Genomic DNA, 22934 nt, shown 5'->3' with positions numbered 1-22934 from the left:
TTTATCATTTTTAGATTAAATGTTATGTCTAATAGTACAATCGATAATATTATCGATCTAACTGGAGTAGAAATAAACTCTTAGAGTCCCTCTTTTTTAGCACTATTTTGCATTATACTCTTAAAAGAGGTTCAGTTTTACTACGTAGCATATACTTTAGCATTCTTGAACTTCTTTCCATAATACTGAAAAAAGTTTTAAGGTTACGAAAAAATTGGTTTCAGCTGCATATACAGGGTGAGATGAAAAAACTGCAGCCAACTCCAGACTGCTGTCATATCCAAGCCACTTGTCCGACAGCTGTTAAAATTATTCCAGTGACATCTCATTATATTGTTTACAAGAGTACAAAAGCATTTTCGTGAGAATTTTCAGAAAAAAAGTTATTCGTGATGGAATTAAAGCGTGATAGTGTGATTTCTTTATATTTGGCTGGAAAACCACAAGTGGCTATCGTTAGAGCACTCCAGCAAGCAAGAGCTTCGCCGAGAATGGGCCAAAATACCGCAGAGCAGCATTCGGGCAGCATGTGACGGTTTCATTGGGAGTTTGAAGACCATAATTCGTGCCAAAGATGAGCAATTCGAAAAAATCTAAACTTATTCTAAAATGTAATGCTATTTCAGACATTTTTTTGCTTTCATTCGATAAAATGTGAAAAAAATGTAAAAATTATGGTGTTTGATTTTGTTGCAGTTCTTTTTTATCTCACCCTGTATCTGCATTTGTGGATAATACTAATGTTTCAAAATCTCACTTTAACCTTTAAAATATGGCAAATGTGGAGGAACCTTGGAAGGCAAACCAAAGAGTGAATTATTTTTCGTAGGAAGGTATATATTGAGTAAAATCTGTTGAAAAATGTTGCCAAAAAATTTGAAAAAGCCCTCAAACCGGGGGCATGCTATATCAAAATATGTTCAATGTTGACACATTTTTGGTATATCAATTTGTTACCCTATCCCGAACCAGAATGTTAATTTTCAGCAAAATCAAAACATACGGTAAAAACCGGGGTGAGGGTTCTATGGGAGCTATATCAAATTTTCGACCCATATTAACATTATGATGCAAGGGCATCAGGTATCCATTAAGAGCATCAGTCCATTTTAATTAATATATCTAAATATTTTATTAAATATTGCAAGAGTTTCTATAAACAGAGATTTAGATATCCATTATTTATACTTCAAATAAATCCTCTTAAAATAGATTAACCTTGAAAAAAGTTCTAACGTATACATGGTATAACATGTATATTAATATACAAACTTAATTAAAAACAATTAAAAAACTTTTAATATCCTCCACCTTAGGGTAAAATAAACATTAGAACCCATTATGACCCACAAACACCAATTTTTAAACATATTTATGGGGAAATGTGCAAAAAATCATCAAAATACCGAATATCGCGAAATACCGTTATATGGGAGCTATACCAAAACGTGGACCTATACATACAATGTTTCGCCATCGGACCAACAAATACCAATTTTTAGACAAATCCGTGAAAAAGTGTGGCAAAAATCATCGAAATACCGAATATCGAAATTTTGGCGCTCTACGTCAAATAATGTGGGCCGTATCGTAATTTCAACAGACAGACAGACGGACATCGTTAAATAGACTTAGAATTTTATGCTGATTATGAATCATCTACTTCATTTCGTTCGGAAGCTAGAGTGATTTCCACAGAAGGACAGACGGATATGTTATTTATGCTGATCAATAATATATTTCGAGGTGTTACAAACGGAATGACGAACTTAATATACCCTCCATACTATGGTGGTGGGTATAAAAAAATTTACAGCATGTTGAACACATAACTTGGTATGTATGGAGTCAAACACACAATAAATAAAAAAAAATCTTGAAAGAACAAAAATTAAACCCGTAGAGAAAAGAAACAATAAACTGACACGTCACAAATAAAATAAAATTAATCACAACATAAATATGAATGAACAATGATGAAAGAATGAACAGCAACATTCATTTGATGACATTTTGATGAGGGAGGGTCATCATAAACATGATCAAAAAAGTAAAATTTAAGTTGATGGGAACACGCGTCTTTTCCTTCCATTGCGCATCTGGTAAAATGAACCATACATTTTTCTGTATTTTCAGACTTCTTCTTTAATGAACTACAAAACCTGACGATATTGTACTTTATTAGTTGCTAATGATCATGATCAAGCGATTATTGATTGCTCACACCAAAAAGCCAGTGATCTCTGGTTATCGAAAAATTTGAAAGAATAAAAGAAAACATCGAATAACATCTTTGCCAGACTTGCAGTCTGTTCTGTTTGTCCATGGCATTCAGTTACTGCTGTTACAAATGTGGTGATCTGGTCCGAAGATCATTGTAAAATTAAGCAAACAATAACAATGTTAAACTCGTTAAATTCATTCATTGACTTGGAATCGTATGGAGTTCACGCAAGAATGACAACAGCACAAGTCTGTGTAGCAATGTTTTCTCTGTTAACCAAGGGCACCTCTCCGTTTTTTTCCGATCTTGTTATTGTTAAGGCGAACGAATAATGAACTTTTAGGTTGCATCTGTAAAACAGATAATATAAATAATATATAGATGATAGCCTCATGCATTCTCACTTAATTTTCATCTGCAGTAGATTGGTTAAAGAAAGACTCTCCTGAAAGATTTTGAGCTGTAAAATATGAAAAATTAATTGCATGTCATTGTTTGTTCTGCTGTCACATTTTTGTTTAAAAATTTCTGTCACAAGTCACTTTATTATTATGTCTTTATACCCTACAACACTATGTGTTGGGGGTATTATAAGTTTGATTGGGCCAAAAATTATGTAACACCACGAAATATTGGTTTCCCACATAGGAAATTATATATGGATCTTCCTATCTCGCCGAGCTGAGTCGATCTAGCTATGTACGTCCGTTCGTCCATCTGTCCATGTTAATTTGTAATCACTCTACAGGTCGCAATTATGGCCCGATCTTCACGAAATTAAGAATGGAGGTGGGGCTAGTGTCAGAATAGAACCCTATTTCTTTTTGAGATGATTGCATAATATTTATTGAAATGGACCAAAAACTGAAAATATTTCTGATTTTGCAGTTGCTCTACAGGCCGCAATTATAGACCAATCAAAGCGGAGGTTAGCATGCGGCTAGAGCTTAGGGCTGTACAGGAGCCTTCCAATTTTGATGGTCATCGGGTAATATTTAGTGGGTGAAATAGGTCACAACATTTGTGTTAAATAAAAGTCAAATTTTCCATTGAATCCGAATCCTTTTAATGCCGCCGAAATCACAAATAGACGAACAGGTCAATTCTGACCGTTACGTAGAACTTCTGGCTTTTTTATGCTGATTTCGTTGACGAATATAGCCAAATATCATAGACAAGCAAATCATATAGATGAGTCTAAATTTGGACGTACGGAGGGGCTTCTTACTTTTAACCAAAAACAGAAATGTTTTTCCGATCACACAATTGAAGCCAATCGACACGCCTGTGAAGAGAGTTAAGGACAGGGAAGAATTCTAGCATTTTGGATGACCATTGGATTATATTTAGCTGTAAAATGGACTACAACAACTAACAGCCCGACGGAGTACATAAATGATGGGCAAATGTCCCTAGTCAAAATCCTAATTTCAAAAGCGAAATCTTCCAAAATGGATTTGAACATACGGGGGCTTTTAACATATTGTAGTGTTGTAGGGTATAACATAGTCGGCCCCGCACGACTATAGCCTTTGCTTACTTGTTTTTTTTTATGGACTATATTGAAAGTTTCAAGAGGTGATCACAGTATTCCAATTATCATTTAACAAAACTGCATACAAATGATATAAATTGTATATAACAATTTAAATATTTTCAATACAAAATTTAAAAATTTTAGTTGTTTTAGACTCGAGGAACTCAGTCGACCTGTTCCTTTGTCTTTATAATTTGTAATTGAACTCTAGGCGCAAAATAAAACCCTCAAAAGGACCCTCGTAATATTAAGTTCAATAATAACAAATTTGATTTGAAATTCGAAGCACATCATAAACAGTTCAAAAACTACAGGGTGAGATAAAAAAAACTGCAACTGTGATAGTGTGATTTCTTTATATTTGGCTGGAAAACCACAAGTGGCTATCATTAGAGCACTCCAGCATTTAAATGTGAATAAATGGCTCGCGAGCTGAACATATCGCAATATTCAATTCGGCAAATATTGAAAATTGAGCTCGGGGTAAAGTCATTGAAATTCCAAAAAAATGAAAGAACTTACACCGCAACAAAAAGAAAATAGACTCACAAGAGTTAGAGAGTTTTTTCGCTTGGCCGAAAGTGGTGGACTGCAGGATTTGGTTTTCTCCTATGAGAAAACATTCGTTGTCCAGCAGTTTGTAAACAAACAAAATGATCGTGTTTACTTGTCAAAGAGGTCAGCTGAAAATGTGCAACTTCGGTTGGCCACCAGGAATCAAACGCCTGTGTGGGCCGCCATAACAGTAGACGGTCGCTCTCCGCTCGTAGTAATCGACCGTGGCATCAGAATGAATTCCGAATATTATTGCGAAAATATTCTGGAGGGTGTATTAAAGCCTTGGGCACGCAAACCTTTTTTGCTGCAGACCTTGTAGACCTGTATTCCAACAGGACTCAGCACCATCGCACTCAGCACGCGCCACCCAAGAATGGTTACAAAATGAGGTACCTCGCTTCATTTCCAGCGCACAATGGCTTTGACTTTGTTGCAGTTTTTTATATCACCCTGTGGAATCTATATCCTGAACCGATATTGATAAAATGTCTTACATCTGGTTTGAATTCCGGTGTGCCGAAATACATCCTATTGTATTAATATTACACAAATAACACACAATAAAATTGAAATCGGATGAAAGTATACGTGGAAGCTATATATAAATGTGGTCCGATTCCTTCCAATTTCAATAGGCTTCGTCCTTCGTCCGAGACCAACAATTTTATATTTTTTGCCATGTCTCTGATTTTTTGACTATACACGTGTTTCCGCATTTCGGCTTAAAAGATTGCCTTATCGAATTACACAAATTCGCAAATCCATCACTACATTGCATTCCATAAAAATCTTATGAATGAAATTCTCATATGAAAAGAACAGCGGTATATCGTTTAATCCTAGATTAACTTTGGTTTTTGCAAATCCTCATGTTTAAAGTCAGGTAGTCAAAAACTAAATCTACAACGCCAATGAATAAACCGGAAAATGATTCAATTTCATTCTTAGAAACAACAGCACCTTCTCAGAGGGAGACACGTTCTTGTGCATCGTGGTTACGAGAACAATAACTCAGTTATGAATGACAGAAGTGTGAATGTAATTAAAATTCACAGCATGTTGCTAATTTTCCAGTAATTGACATTACAATACAGATTGCGTGCTCAGATTTGTGTTTGAACATGGAAAATTGTTTGGTCGAAACAAAATCTGTTGCGCACACAAGAGGGCGGAGGAATTTCAAAATAGTAAGGTGTAATATTTACATTGACTAACAACAGGATGTAACCGGAAGACAAATCACACATTTTCGCAGAAGACATGCTTTCCGTCGTGCACCTGTGTTTCTGATTTTTTATAAAATTAGTTTTCAATGGATGGAAACATTACAAACGATATTAAATTGGTTTTTCTGCTGTAACATATTTAAATATAAAGAAATGCAGGAATTTTTACGCGTGTCACAGAAAAAGTGTTGAATTGGTAATGACACAATTATTATACCCTACACCACAAGGTGGTCAGGGTATTATGTCTTTGTGCATTTGTTTGTAACAGGCAAAAGGAAACGAGATAGACCCATAGTTCCATTTGATTATCTGCATAGAATCACTTTCTGAGTTGATTTATACATGTCAGTCCGTCTGTCCGTCCGTCCGTCCGTCCGCCTGTCCATGCATTCTTGTGAACAAAATGCAGGTCGCATTTATTATCCGATTGAGATGAAATTTTCCAAACAACATTTGTTTGACCCAAGAACGAACCCTATTGAAATTGGAGATAATCGGTAAAAATTTAGATATAGCTCCCATATATATCTTCGTCCGATTTGCTTTTTATTGTGCACCAAACGTGTAATATCAGCCCGAATAGTATGGAATTTTGCACACACAACCAAATTAGGCCTGAAAATAAGTATGCCAAATTTGATCGAAATCGGTTCAGATATAGCTATAGCTCCCATATATGTTGTTCATCCGATTTGTTATTTTTGTCCTCCGCAGCCGGAATATGCACCCTGTAACAACAACATTTAGGGAAATATATATAATGCAGCTCAGAAATACCTTTGCTAAATTTTATCGAGATCGGTTCAGATTTGGATATAGCTCCCATATATAACTTCGTCCGATGTACCTTTCATTGTGCACCAAACGTCTAATATTTGTCCAAATGGGATGGAATTTGGCACATACGACCGAATTGAGTCTAGAAGGTAGTTTGGTGAAGATCGGTTCAGATATTGCTATAGCTCCCATATATATTGTTCATCCGATTTGTTGTATTTGTTACCCACAGCCGTAATATGCACTCCGTAACAACGATATTCAGGAAAATATATCAAATACAGCTCAGATATATCTTAGCCAAATTTTATCGAGATCGATTCAGATTTGGATATAGCTCCCATATATATCTTTATGTGATTTCAAATTAATTTTGCACCAAATGGGCAATACAAGTCCGAATTTTAAAGATACAAATGCTTCGGCATATTTAGTCCTTTGAATTTTAAATTATAATTATAATCATAGGGTGTATGATTGAATTCTCCCATTAAAACTTTTAATTGTTATGTGGAGCTCAACTAAATTAGCAAAGTGGTGTAGGGTATTATTAAATCGGCCCGCCCGACTTTAGGACTTTCTTTACTGGTTTTGATTTAAATTTAACTTACACATTAAAGAAAATAAATGCATGACAACAAAACAGAAATGCCGACGTAAAGGATATCCCAAATGGTTAAAATTTGCAACAATGCAAATTCATTTCACAGTTAGGTCAGGTGCGAAAAAGGGGTTCACATCTTCTGATAACTTTCACACAAAGAGTCATTTTTTTGAATAATTATAACTTTCATTTAAATGCAGAATGTTTCCCAATTTTCATTAAATTTAGCTCGTTAAAACATTCCATTCCTTTTGGTACCTGCCACACAACTGGTCAACGTATCAAAAAATAATAATAATAAAATAATAATAAACTTCTAGCATACAAAATAAGTTGGTAGGTTTATTTGTAAGTAGTGACAGTTGCCAACATTTTGGTATGGTTATTTGGTAATATAATTTTTTGCTGGGGAGCAAGTTGGTATCAAATTTAGTCCAAAAAAATTTCGTATTTTTATACCCTACACCACATAGTGGTAAAGGTATTATGTCTTTGTGCATTTGTTTGTTACATGGGGAAGGAAGCGAGATAGACCCATAGTTACTTTTGAGGATCTTTATAGAATCTCTCTCTCTGAGTCGATTTAAGAAGAACCATATTGAAACCGGTGGTAGCTCCCATATATATCTTAAACCGATTTCGGTCAATGTCACCAAATGGCTAAATATGCACTCCACAGTAATGATATTTGGTACCGGCATCAGATACTGCTCGAAAATACGTATGCCAAATTTTGTCGAGATCGCTTCATATTAGGATGTAGCTCTCATATTTATCTTTATCCGATATCAGGTTTTTTGTACCTAATGGCAACAGAATTCAGCCTAAAATAAAGCGCTTCAGATTTTGGTGAAACTCCGATTTGGGACTTAAAGTCCGTCACATGCGTAATATGCACTCCAAAAGAATGGTATTTGGTACCAGATAATTTATGCATCTCGAAAGTACCTATGTCAAATTTCATCGATATCGGATAAAATTAGGATATAGTTACCATATATATCTTTATCCTATATCAGATTTATTGGCTAAAATCAGCCCAAATGGACTGAATTTTGGCAATTCCAACTGAATTCATCGTAGAAACAAGACTTCAATTTTGAAAATAGGTTCAGACATAGCTATAGTTCCCATATATCCGATTTGGTGTTTATGTAACTCATATGCGTAATATGCACTCCACAACAATAACCTTTAGTACCAGATAATTTTGTCGAGATCGGTTCAGATTTGGATATAGTTCCCATATATATCTTTATCCAATGTCAGATTTTTTTCCGACGAAATTCATCCTAAAATCAAACCCTTCAGAATTGGTAAAAATCGGTTCAGATATAGCTCCCTTACAAGAATGATATTTGGTACCAAATATCAGATACAGCCCAGAAATTTGGATGTAGCTTACATATATATCTTCAACCGATTTCGGGTTAATTGTGCACCAAAATGGCCAATATCAGTCCAAATGACCTGAATTTTGGCAAACACGACCGAATGCCGTCTAAAAGAAAGTACATCAAATTTGGTGAAAATAGGTTCGGATGTAGCTGTAACTCCCATATATATGTTTCATCCTATTTGGTTTTATAGTCCCTCACATTCTTAATATGCATTCGACAACAATGATATTTGGTACATATTGAATCAAAATTTATAACTTTCATGGTATTTCGCCTCTTATCATTAAAATATTCAGAATCGTGGTGGTTATTTCCCCATTTTAGAGTTCGTTTCGACTTAATTTCTCTTATCGTTCGTGTTTTATACCCTCCGCCATATAGGCGTGCCTCATCGAAATAACGTTTTGAGACCCTAGATCTCTTTGAACCAAATCCGTTTCAGGACATTTGGAGTCGATCAGGGCGTGTTCGTCCCTCTGTCTGTTTATCTGGCCGATATCGTCTAAACGTGGTATATAGTAAAATTTTACCAAAATAGATCTAGTCCAGAGATGGGAGCCATCGGTCCCCTAATTCTGAAACCTCTCCCACATAAGGTGCATTTTGGTGCAAACTTGCAAATCCAAATATTTTTATCAGGTGGAAAATGGACAATATCGGTCCACTCCTTCCAGTACCTCCTAATCAATTTTCAAAAACTTTTATAACATGTAAAATAAGACTTTATATTTCTATAAACACAAGAATTGGAAAATCTGGCATATCGAAATATTTCTCAAGACCAACACAAGATCTAGTGTGAATATTGACTATATCGGACCTCTCCTTTTGGTACCTCCCCCATAATGCATCAACATTTTGAGAAATTATTGTCTTATAATATGCGAAATAACATTAGATTCTCATTGAAGTTCACAAATCTCAATATTTTTATTTGCACAAGATATGTTGTGAAGATGGTAGATACCGGATCACTCCTTCTAGTACCTTCCCCACAAAGGGGTAAACATTTTCAATAACAAAACGCTCATAAAATGCGATTCTCATCAAATTTCACAAATCTCAATATTTCCTAAGGCACGATCTGATGTGTCGACCTACTCCTTCTGGTACCTCCCTCCACAAAAGGTCACAATTTTCAATTTTTATATCTCTCATAACTTGAGAAACAAGTCAGAGATTCTTTAAATATCTAAACAATTCTCTCAAGCAGAAATCTGATGTGAATATGGAATTTATCGGCCCACTTCTCCTGTTTACTGCACCACAAAATATTACAATTTTGATTAACAATTTTTTGCATATAATTGGATATAAATGTTTCATATAAGTATGTCTCTCATAAAGTAAATGTTGTTGTTGATATTGTCTAAATCTGGCATATTGTAATATATATCTCTTAAAATAATGGTCAACATTTTAATAATCATAACGCAAGTCAAAATTTATTATTATAATAACAGACATTGGTGGAGGGTATATGTAGATCTGTCTGCAAACTCGCTGATACTTTTTAATTTGTTATAGATTATTTTGGAATGTAATAAAAATATGTCATAACAACAGAACTGTTGTTTTTTTATTCCCTACCTGTTTCATATTTTTCTCTTTCAGATTAATGTGCTTCACACTATTTTAAAAGACAATGTCACGAATTTCCATGGTGTTTGAAATGTATCAATTCTTTTATTGTTAAAAAGAAACTTGGACATATTTTGAAAAAATTAAATAATCATAAACATAATAAACTCTCACTAATAATATATATAATTTGATGTTATGATTCGCCAATGTATCAGATTGACTCCCATTATGTGTCTACTGTAAAAACGATAAAAACTTAATATTTTTGGAGACTGTCATTTGATACGTATTAAACAATTGATTCTGATTTGTAGGGCAATAAATGTCTATGGACAGCTAATATTATTGGTCGGCACGCAACTTGAACTTAGTCGTTTGATTCCTATGGTGCTACTTTTATGGTCATCAATTTGAACAAACAATTGCCTTTATTATATAGAAATCAACTTCAATATAAAGGCTGTCTATTTATATTTATACGCACAATAATTCGATTTCTCAAAGTTATAGTTGTTAATCCAAATCAAGAGGGAATGGGCATATGCAGTGGATATTTTTTAGATATATAAGATAAATTTATTGCCTTGTGAGTTTTATGTGGTAGCCTATGTCAATATAAAATTTCTAACAGATTGGTACAAAATGGTATAATCATACTGATTTACAAAATAAATATTACTGAAAACAAAAATATTCGAAATAGGGACATGATTAAATTGTCATCATGGAAAGGTAGGTCGTAACTACCGACTATAGCTTTTACAATAATTCTATTGGGAACCAACTTGGGACAAAACGATCATTAAATAAAGCTGAGTCATCTACAGTCATCGTATATGCAGATAACATGAAACTTTAAAAAATTTTATATTCCACTTTCCAGCCTTCGCAAATGTCAGGCAATAGACCTTGGATATAAATAGACTCCGAGATCTAATTCATGTCAAAATAAACTTTAAAGATCTAAAGAAAATACAGAGTTTCTTAAGTTAAACGAAATCTAGTAAAGATAAAATATGGCATAGGTATTTCTGAGATGTATTAGATATATTTCCTCCGAATATCTTTGTCTGGAGTGCATATTACGGCTGTGGAAGACAAAAATAAAAAATCGAGTGAACATTATATATGAGAGCTATAGCTATATTTCAACTGATTTTAAAAACTTGTTTCTTGGGTTAATTTGGTCGTTTGTACCAAATACTAACCTATTTGGGCTCTTAGACATTTGGTGCACAATAAAAAGCAAATTGGACGAAGATATCAATTTTGAGCTATATCATATTGATCGATTATTTTACATTGTAATTGGGCCAAACAAATGATTTACAAAATTTCATCTCGATCGGGCAATAAATTCGACCTTTACTATACCAATAAATTCGACTTTCTTTACAAAAATAAATAGTCAGACGGACGAAAAAGCATCGACTCAGAATGTGATTGCGTGCATATCATCATAGGTCTATCTCGTTTAGATCTCTATATTACAAACAAATGCACAAATACATAATACTGACCACAGTGTAGTAAGGGTATAAACATAAGGTAATTCTGTATATATTTTAGCCGTTGGAAAAAGGGAGTATATCAGCCAAATTCTTCTAGTACTTCCTGGACAAACGGACAACATTAATTTATTATTCCTGGTAAAAAATAAATAGACACCCAGAAATTAAAAAAAATTGTCGCCAGTCTGATGCAAAAGACCTAGAACGGAGTTCCCGATCGACTATGTTCGGCAATGTAATAGATGCATAACAAGAAATTAAACAAGACTATGTGTGGGGGTAATTATAAGTTTTATTTATTTTATTTAATCTATTAGTCTGTGGATAATTCCTTACAGACTATATATGTACATAACTAATAATTGTATAATTAAAATTAAGAATTTAAAAACATTATTATTTTACTTTTTATAGTATTAATATCCATTGTAAAATCGATAAAATTATAAAACGCGTTAAAATCTTTTGAAATTCTTGTTAAAGGATCAGCGTTTGCATAGCTTATCCTGGAGAATTGAATTGCTAGTGGTGCATAGTGGCGGGTAGTACGTTGAGGAACATTGAAATTTATGTTGTTAACAAGAAAACCAGCAGAAATATCACCCATAATCACATTATAAAGAAATGAGACATTTAGCATTTTTCTACGGCTTTCCAGAGTTGACAGCTTGATCAGTGAGAGTCTATCAGTGTATGGTGGAAGATTATCATATGAAAAGTTCAAACTTCGTAGACAGAAAAGTAGGAATTGTTTTTGAACAGACTCGATGCGGTCGCTGTGTGTTTTATAAATTGGATCCCATATGACCGAAGAGTATTCCAAAATTGGGCGAACAATTGACATGTATAAATTTTTTGAAACATAAGGATCCTTAAACTCCGTCAATCAGCTTTAGATCGCAATTATGGCCCGATCCTAACGAAATGGTGGTGTGGTTAGGGTCGGAATAAAAGCCTACTGATTTTGGAGATGATCACATAATATTTTGGGGTTAAAATGGATCAAAAACAGAAACAATTCTGAAAAATGATTTTGCTGTTGCTCTACACGGCACAATTTTAGACCAATCGACTCGAAATTTTGCATGAAGTTAAAGTTCGCCGGGCTGAGTCGATCAAGCTATGTATGTCCGTCAGTCTGTCCGTCTGTCTATGTCAATTTGTAATCACGCTACACGTCGCAAATATGGCCTATCCTCACGAAATTTTGCATTGAGGTGGGATTGTGGTCAGAATTGAAGCCTATTGCCTTTGAAAATGATCGCATAATATTTAATATTTAAAATGGACGCATTTATAGACCAATCGACGCGGAAGCATGTGGCTAGAGCTTAGGGCTGGGCAGAAGCCTTCCAATTTGGATTGTCATCGGGTAATATTTAGTGGGTGAAATAGACCATAACATTTGTGTCAAATAAAAGTCAAATTTTCCATTAAACCGCGAATATTTTTAATCCCGACGAAATCACAAGTAGACGAAACGGTAAATTCTAACCGTTACGTTGATGCCGATAATAAATATATCGGATATATATAGTGAAAGATATAAGAAATTTTACCTATGCTTGTCCATGTCGTCGTATAGGCCCTAATATATAGCTATATTCGGTTTTTTAAACTTTTAACTGAATTTTTAACGGATTTTATGGTTTTTGAGAATTGCCAAATTCGTTCCAAATGGTGGAGGGTAATCAAAGTTCGGCCCGGCCGAACTTACAACTTTTTTACTTGTTTGAAATGTCCACAATATATTTAGGTTGAAAAGGACCAACAACTAAAAATGGTCCTGATTTTGCAGCCGTTATAAAGGTCACAAATAGAAAGCAAAGGACATGAAATCTCGCATGAAGTTAGAGTTTAGAACTACTTTTGTTTGAAAAAAAACATCATTTCCATTCTACCGAAACGTTGAAAACCCAAAATACGCAAATGGTGAACTTCTGTTTTTGTGCTGATTTCGTTGACGAATATAGCCAAATATCGTAGACAAGCAAATCATATAGATGCGGCTAAATTTGGAGAAACAGAGGTACTTCTTGCATTTGGAGATGATTGCAAAAAGGACCAGAACAACTAACAGCACTTCCCTTTTCAAAATGATAAGGGTAAAATCTTCCAAAATGGATTTGGTCGGCCCCGCACGGCTATAGGCTTTGCTTACTTGTTTTTATTTATGATAATTTTTTAATTTGGCAAAAGTAAGTAAATATTAAGTGATTCCATTTAATGACGATTTATTATTAGTTATTTTTTCAATAAATCACATGATTCATTTATGATACCTAATTAAGTGATACCTAATGTATTTCTTGGAGCTCTGAGAAAACAATGCGGACAAAGCTGTCTAGATATCGTGTTAATATGTTGCGTTCTACTTAAATTGCAATTTACATACTTTCAGTTTTAATTGGCAGCGAACTATATAAATTGGCTACACCACAAAAATACATACACATTGAATTTCTCTGTGGCATACTACACAGGACAACTACCAATGGTTGAGTCTGTATTTTCAGATGTTCTCTCAACACAATTCCCTAAATAGGCAAATTAGATTTTCCATGCTGTCAGTCCCTTGTCAAGTATGTCAAAAATTTTAGGTGATGCTGGTCATGATTAGCGAGCAATCCATCCATCAAATCTTAAAAAGGAAAATCATAATCTATTTGACTTGACAAGTCAAAAAGTCAGAAAATGCAGTAGCAGCAAGAAATAGGACTCCTTTGTTTGATCGTGCCAATTTCGTTACTTCGTGTGCAAACGAGAAAACGTTTAAATGGATGACAAATCCTCCATGGATCATTTTCAGATGATCATAAGGGTATTAATTCATATCAATTAGGGGTTGCAATTTCTTTTGTACCTTTTTTCACAATGACTTCAGCTGAAGTGGGAAAAGGTGGTGCTGTAGAGTGATTTTTTTTACCCACTTTGAAATGAGCAAATTTGTAGTTGAACGATTTTGTTTTGATCTAGGCTAATTGTGTGACCATTGTGGTTGTAAATTACCTTTTTTTTGTCTTAGGGGTATTATCTGTTTATTAGATCAATTAAAAAGATTGTAAACTGTTATATTGAGATTAACTGTTGTTTTTGTTTCCACATTCAGTAGATTCTAAGTCTACAAAAGACCAAATACTTATCCGGCTTGTGATTATAAATTTCTTTGAAATTATGTTCTACAATACAAATGAAAAACGGCCACCATTGCGGTGATAAAAAACAAGATTGAAGGGGAAGCTGAGCAAGACGATGAAACGTAAAAAAGAGACTTCCAGAGAAGCTCTTTCTCGGGTTTGAAATTGATCCAACGCGATATAAATGGATGTCTATCATTGATGTCAGTTATGATGTTTGCACCGATAATTTAGATCAGCTATTGGTATAATTGTGTCTTCAATGATCACTATCTGTCATTAAAGCTCTTTGGCAGCAATGCGTGAAGGACAAATCCTGTCTTTCATCGTGGAAAGACTTGGATGCCTTCTTAACGGAACGTATTCGAATGCCTTTGTTTCTTCATAACAATCCCATTATTCAAATGGAAATAACTCGGTTTTTATACACTGCACCATGCTATGTCAATCCGTTTGTATCTCCTCGAAATACTCATGTCAGGCCCAACAAAGTATATATATTCTTGATCAGCGTACAATTTTAAGTCGGTTTAGCTATGTCCGTTTGTCTGTCTGTTGTAATCACGCTATCTTTAGAACGAATTTAGATAGAAGGCTAAAATTTTGCACACATGTGCATTTTGCCAGTGGGCAGTTCGCAATGTAGGTCCTCGTTTCCATATAATCCGCATGTAACGGTACCTTCCAAAATTCGGTATTCTGATGCTTTAGCGATATTTTTACCGGAATTATTTCAAGCTTCGTATTTTAAAGTCGTAATGGGTACTACAACCTGTAACAAAAAAATCATGCATGCAGGTCGACGCCTTCGTATAGAAGTTAGAATTGTTTCTAATTTCGTAATTGAAGTTAGTAATGGGTACTGCAGCCTATAACATATACTTATGAAGGAACACGTCTTCGTATAGCCCCCATATAAGGGGTTTCATTTGAGAGGCATTTTCTAAGGATTTTTTTGAAACTTTTCAAGTTCCTTCAAAATGGTGGAGAATATTCAAAGTTCGGCCCAGCCGAAGTCATATATTGTGAAAAAACGGTTTAACGTCATAATAATATTGCCTACGTACGATGTCAAAAAATGTACAAGTAATAGTCGGTGTTAAATAATGTACTAGGTCGCGTATCTCGATATCACCAGTTCTCCCAAATTGAAGTATTATCTCGTCTATTGTACCTCCTGTGTCTGATCCTGGGTGTATATCTCGGCAAGTTTTTTTACATTTACTTTTAGGTATGGTCCTGGTGAAAATCTTTTATCATGGTATTTCTCTGATAGATCAGGGTGTCGATCTTTCATTTATTTCAGAGAGAGAGGATTAAAACTTCCGGTTCCTGCTACGAATGCTGCGGTATTTGGTGTTAACTGCGAAGTTACTTCTAGATCAGGGAAAGAGTGTTTGGTAAAAATAAATAATTTAATTCTTACAGAATTCGATCACTACATTTTTTTGTTGCGAAGTAGTTAAGGTAGGTTCCCTTATTATTATTTTTACGAAAACAAAATTTAATTATTGGTGGAGAATAATTGTATGTTTACCATGAGGGTAGTTCCCTTGGCTTTTGTATGGGAAATTTTCTCCAGGAGTTAATTTAAAATTATTTCAATGATAAAAACGTTTTTGTACCCAAGCTTACGATCAATAGAAGAAGAACAAGAACCTGAAAAGAAATTAAATAAAACTATATTTTTGGCATTTCTTCTAAATCTCAAAACCGCACTTTAAATCATTTTTATCTCCCTGCAAAATTAAATATAATTTTTTTTGCTGTTATTTAGCAGCTGATTGTCTACCGAATCATCGTCTCTGTTGACAACGATGGTTTTCATTGAAGCGAAAACTTATTTCATTCATCTCATTTCATTCTTATTAAAATATATCCAAGAAAATGTGTAACACTTAAAAATTCATTGGAAGTTGAATGCATCGAAGTTCAAAAAATTTGACCAAATAATATGATTCGCCCAATTTTATATATGTATCTTTTGCAGTTTTAAAATTGTCATGCTTAATCACATTATTGTTGTCCTTAAAAAATCAACGTTAATTTATTAATGATAGAAACAGCAAAATTTCTACTGTATCCTATCAAATAAATTCAACTTTGTTTTATATATTTTTAAATTTTAATCCCTTAGTTACTCATTATAAAGTTTAGTTGGACAGAAGGTAGTCGATCTACCTAGCAGATAAACTCTTCAAAAATCCATAAAGTGGGTGAGACAGTTACACGGAGGTCATATCAAAACGGAAACATCTATAGACAATTTTATACTATAAGGATTGTTATCTGCCAAATAAATTTCAAACAATTTCCAATTGACCAATATGGACAATGTCGTGACACCGGTTGTAGAACCCATTATGAAGTAAAAATACCAAATTTTTATACAAATCTATTAGAAAATATGGCTTAAATCATCAAAATTCTGAATATCTGAAGGTACCGTTACATGTGCGCTGTAGGAAAACGTGGATCTCGATATTTAATATTAGAATAAAACCCATTGCGAACTATAAATACCATTTATTCCACAAATCCGTGGAAAAATGTGGCAAAAATCATGAAACTACCGAATATCGGGAGATATATGGGGGCTGTACGGGGTTATGGGGGGGCTATACGGGTTATATGGGGGGTATAGGTAAACTTGGACATATATATACAATGTTCCGCCACTGGAGCTAGAACCCATTACGAACTAAAAATGACAATTTCCGTGGAAAATGTAGCAAATGTCAGCAAAATATCGGGTTTACCGTTGTATGGGGACTCTACGAAAACGTGGACATTACCAACTACAAATACCAATTTTTAGACAAATCCGTAAAAAAAATGAGACTAAAACCGTTAAAAGACCGAATATCGCGAGGCACCGTGTATAAGGGCTATACTAGAACGTGTACCTATATGTACAATCCGCCACTGGAGCTAGAACCCATTACGAACTGCAAATACGAATTTTTAGAGGAATCCCTAAAAAACGGGGCAAAAACTATCAATTTACCGAATATCGGGAGCTACCGTTATATGGGGGCTAGACAAAAAGTGGACATATATATATATAAAATGTTCCGCCAGAACTTATTACTACAAATACCATTTTTTAGACAAATACGTGAAAAAAGTTGGCGAAAATCATCAAAATTCCGAATATTTCGAGGTACTGCCGGCTATACCAAAACGGACCGAGACAGAATACAAATTGTTGTGCCAACGTTTGAAACTCCACGTCTAATAATGTGAGCTGTATCGTGATTTCAACGACGGCGGAAATCTTTAAATCAACTTGAAATTTTATGCTGCTTCATGGGTTCTACGACGAATATTTAGGGATGTAACAAACGAAATGACAAAATTAATAAACTCTCCTTTTCAATGGTATAAAAATGATCTAAAATATTAATTTTGATTTCTAACTACAATAAGTGTAGTTTTTTGTTACCTATTTCAATGAGTAACAAACGGAATAAAAAAAATCATTATCCACAATACCATCAAACATCTCCCTCTTAAACATTGACAATAGCAAAACCAATAAGGATCACTGACGCAAACATTATCGGCATAATTCACATACGATCAATTCCTTTGAAAGCAAAGAAGACTTTATACAATTAAAATTTCAAAATCAATTGTCCATTAATCTCCATACAAAGTATACAGTATAATGGAAGACAGATGTAAAAAAAAAATAAATAATTGAACAAATCGTTCAGAAGTCATGAATTTCTCTCATATTGGCAGTGTTTAAAAACACATTCATCATAAAAAGGCAACGGACGTACAATGCAACAATTTTTGCTGATACGGAAGTAAGTCAATTTGCTTGACAATATACGGGCTACAATGCTCTCCTATTCGCACCAACCCCAAAAAGTATTGGATATCGGATATTGATTTTAGCAAAGGTGAGAAAAATTGCAACCAAGGCTGGCATTCGATCGACACTCTCAATTGTTGTCCTTTTTGGAATAAAGAAGGAGGAAACAATACTTATATCGATGTTGACTTTGTCATCCTTTTATCAGCTGCGTTTGTTTGTTTTGTTTTTTTAATTTGTCCACCATAGCAAAGTAGAGTATTTAGCTAATTTGCCCTAGTTATCAATGTTTTGAGGAAAATTAATTTTGATCCTTTCTTTCTTTGTTATTTTTAATAAATGTTTGCTTTGACAATTATTTGGAGTGAATCTAATATTCTTTTTCTCCTTTGCATGTATTGTGTTTTAATTGATGATTTTGAGTGGAATCACTCTAGCTTCCGAACAAAATGAAATAGATCGAAAAAAATTTACTCAAATGTATATTATGTCTGCAGGACTTTTGGTACTGAAAATGGTCCATGTAGGTCCACGTTTTGTTTTAGCCCTCTTATAACGGTACATCCCGATATTCGGTATTTTGATGATTTTAGCGACATTAGTCACCGGAATTGTTACAAATTTGGTATTTTTTTCGCAATGGATGCTACTGCCTATGACAGAAACTTGTCTATGCAGGTCCACGTCTTCGTATAGCCCCATTATAACGGTACCTCCCGATATTCGGTACTTTGTTGATTTTAGCGACATTTTTCACCGGGATTGTTTCAAATTTGGTATTTGATGTTCGTAATGGCTGCTACAATGTATGACAGAAAATTGTCTTTGCAGGTCCACGTCTTCGTATAGCCGCAGTATAACGGTTCCTCCCGATATTCGGTATTTTGATGATTTTAGCGACATTATTCACCAAAATCGTTTCAAATTTGGTAATTGAAGTTCGTAATGAATACTACAGCCTAAAACAGAAAATTGTCTGTGCAGGTCCACGTCTTCGCATAGTCCCCATATAATGGTACATCCCGATAGTCGGTATTTTGATTATTTTAGCGACATTATTAACCGGAATAGTTTCACATTTGATATTCGTAACGGATGCTTCAGCCTATGACAGACGATTGTCTGTGCAGGTCCACGTCTTCGTATAGCCCCCATATAATGGTAATTCCAGATATTCGGTATTTTCATGATTTAATGTAGCTAAAATCGCCGATTTTTTTAAGTTTCGCATTTGAATAATATTGTAATAACTTATGAAAAAAGGTACCTATGTAGATCCATGTCGTCGTATAGACGCTATTATAAAAGCTACATTCGGTATTTTTAAGATTTTAACAAAATTTTTAACTGATTTTATTGTTTTTGAGAATTGTCAAATTCGTCCCAAATGGTGGATATGACCCCATTGGATATTTTTCTATGACCCCAAGCAACATTTTAAATTTGACGTAACTTTTCAAACTAATTTAGTATCATGGGAATTGAAAAAAGCTATTTTTCCAATTTCTTAAATTTTTGGATGATTTTTACTTTTTTTGAACACTCTAATAAAAGAGTAAAGTAAAGAACAAGTAAAGAACTCTTGCGTAAAATATTGTGAAACGTTAAACGTGTACTAATAAAGTTAAAAAAAAAATAAACGTTAAACGTGTAGTAATAAAGTCGATCATACACATTTACATTACTTCCTTGATAACAACAAAGTAACACACATCGCCAACGTAGCCTAGGGTCAATCCGACATGTCCAACTTTTAGATAATATCAGAACATTTTGCTTGAAGAATCTTTTTTTTTTCTGTTGGATTCCCGAAATATATATTTTTAAACAGAATTGAATATAACACAAAAGCCATAATTAAAGAATGTTTGGAAATATCTAAGGTTTTACACTTTTGACTTCTTTCATAAATTTTATATCCGCTAAGAAATATATGAAATGGACAGGTTTTCACGGGAAACCTCTTGCAAAAATTATTTTTTTTTCGGATATATAAGCTATAATATGGGGCTTAACTAAATATGGTATTATCTTATTACTATCACATGTATTACATAATAACAATTCCTACAATTGCCATAATTATGAACATATATAAATTGTCACATGAAATGTGTTCAACCACCATAATTTGTCATCCATAATAAATACGAAATGGCATGTAATTAACCAGCCAAAATGTTTTATGGGTCGCTCGAATTATGTATTCGTTGTCATTGATAGGCAAACATTATAGTATCGACAATATATTTATGGATGTAATAAAATTGTTAGTAGCTACCAGATTTTCTATCTGAAAAATAAATACTGATTACTTAAACAATAACACATGTCGATAATTATGAACAATGTTTAACTTTATTCTTACACTCTTTATTTAAATGCTGTTTACTTTCTATAAAATTGTTTATGGCTGTACATACAGTGGTCAATTCAGTGTAATTTATAATTTTTCAAAGAATGCAGGCCATTTGACGTTTAGTATTTACAACCTCCTTTGAACTTGTTTTAGGGGCCTGACGATACGAAGCGAAGTAAAAACGCCAATCCAAAATATATTAAATTTTTTTTGAGTTAAAAACAAAAAAAAAAAACAGTATAGAAAGTCTTAAAGTCGGGCGGGGCCGACTTTATGATACCCTACACCACTTTGCTAATTAAGTAGAGCTCCACATAACAATTAAAAGTTTTTATGGGAGAATTCAATCATACACGCTATGATTATAATTATAATTTAAAGTTCAAAGGACTAAATATGCTGAAGCATTTGTATCTTTTAAATTCGGAATTGTATTGCCCATTTGGTGCACAATTAATTTGAAATCGGATAAAGATATATATGGGAGCTATATCCAAATCTGATAAAGATATTTCTGAGCTGTATTTGATATTTTTCCCTGAATATCTTTGTTACGGAGTGCATATTACGGTTGTGGGTAACAAATATAACAAATCGGATGAATAATATATATGGAAGCTATAGCTATATCTGAACCGATCTTTACCAAATTTGACATACTAGCTTCTAGACTCAATTCGGTCGTAAGTGCCAAATTCCATCCCATTTAGACAAATATTAGACGTTTGGTACACAATAAAAGGTAAATCGGACGAAGTTATATATGGGAGCTATATCCAAATCTAAACCGATCTCGATAAAATTTAGCAAATGTATTTCTGAGCTGTATTTGATATATTTCCCCAAATATTGTTGTTGCATAGTGCATATTACGCCGGCGGATGAGCAATATATATGGGAGATATAGCTATATCTGAACCGATTTCGATCAAATTTGGCATACATATTATTTTCAGGCCTAATTTGGGTGTATGTGCAAAATTCCATAAAATTCGGGCTGATATTACACGTTTGGTGCACAATAAAAGGCAAATCGTACGAAGATATATATGGAAGCTATATCTAAATTTTGACCGATTATCTCCAATTTCAATAGGGTTCATCCTTGGGACAAACAAAATATCTTTGCAAAATTTCATCTCGATCGGGCAATAAATGCGACCTGTACTTTGTTACAAAAATACATGGACAGACGGACAAACAGACGGACGGACATGCATAAATCGACTCAGAATGTGATTCTATGCAGATCATCAAAAGGAACTATGGGTCTATCTCGTTTCCTTCTGCCTGTTACAAACAAATGCACATAATACCCTGACCACCTTGTGGTGTAGGGTATAAAAACAAGTAAGCAAAGGCTATAGTCGTGCGGGGCCGACCATGTGATACCCTACAACACTACAATATGTTCGAAGCCCCCTTATGTCCAAATCCATTTTGGAAGATTTCGCTTTTGAAATTATTTGACGGAGCACTGCCCAGATATTAACCTTGGCATTCTGACCAGGGACATTTGCCCAATATTTACGCACTCCGTCGTATTTTGCGATCATCTCCATAACAAGAGGCCCCTCTGTATCTCAAAATTTAGACTCTTCTATACGATCTTCTTGTTTACGATATTTAGCTATATTCGTCAACGAAATCCGCAAAAAAGGCAGAAGTTCGCATTTTGTGTATTTCGGCTATCGCCTGACCTAACCCTACCCTTAGTTGTTGGTCCATTTCAACCCCCAAATATATTGCGGGCATCTTTGAAAACAATAGGCCTAGCCCTTCTGAACCTAACCCTACCCTTTTCGTGAGGATCGGACGATAATTGCAATCTGTATATAATATCCCAAACCTGTGTTGTAAGGTGGAAAAATATTACATCTTAATATTATAGGTCCAATTGAAAAAATCGCATGCGATAAAAAATATGAAAAAATAAAAAAATGTCACAAAATACTAAAAAATCTATATTAAGATCATTTTGACTTATTTTTATTCGATTTTTTTAGATTTTATACTTTTATGTCAAGAGGGCATTCTGAATTGACAAAATTTGTCAAAATCGGTCCAGCCATTCTTGAAAGCATTCCATCTAACATTCCTTTCCTTTGTATATACACATTGTATATATTTCGCTATATATAACCGATATATTTACTATCGGCATCTACGTAACGGTCAGAATTGACCTGTT

The sequence above is a fragment of the Musca domestica genome, unplaced genomic scaffold, assembly GCF_030504385.1.
Source record: "Musca domestica strain aabys unplaced genomic scaffold, Musca_domestica.polishedcontigs.V.1.1 6, whole genome shotgun sequence".
Taxonomy (NCBI): domain Eukaryota; kingdom Metazoa; phylum Arthropoda; class Insecta; order Diptera; family Muscidae; genus Musca; species Musca domestica.
The sequence above is the reverse complement of the archived record's forward strand: the minus strand, read 5'-3'. Positions refer to the sequence as shown.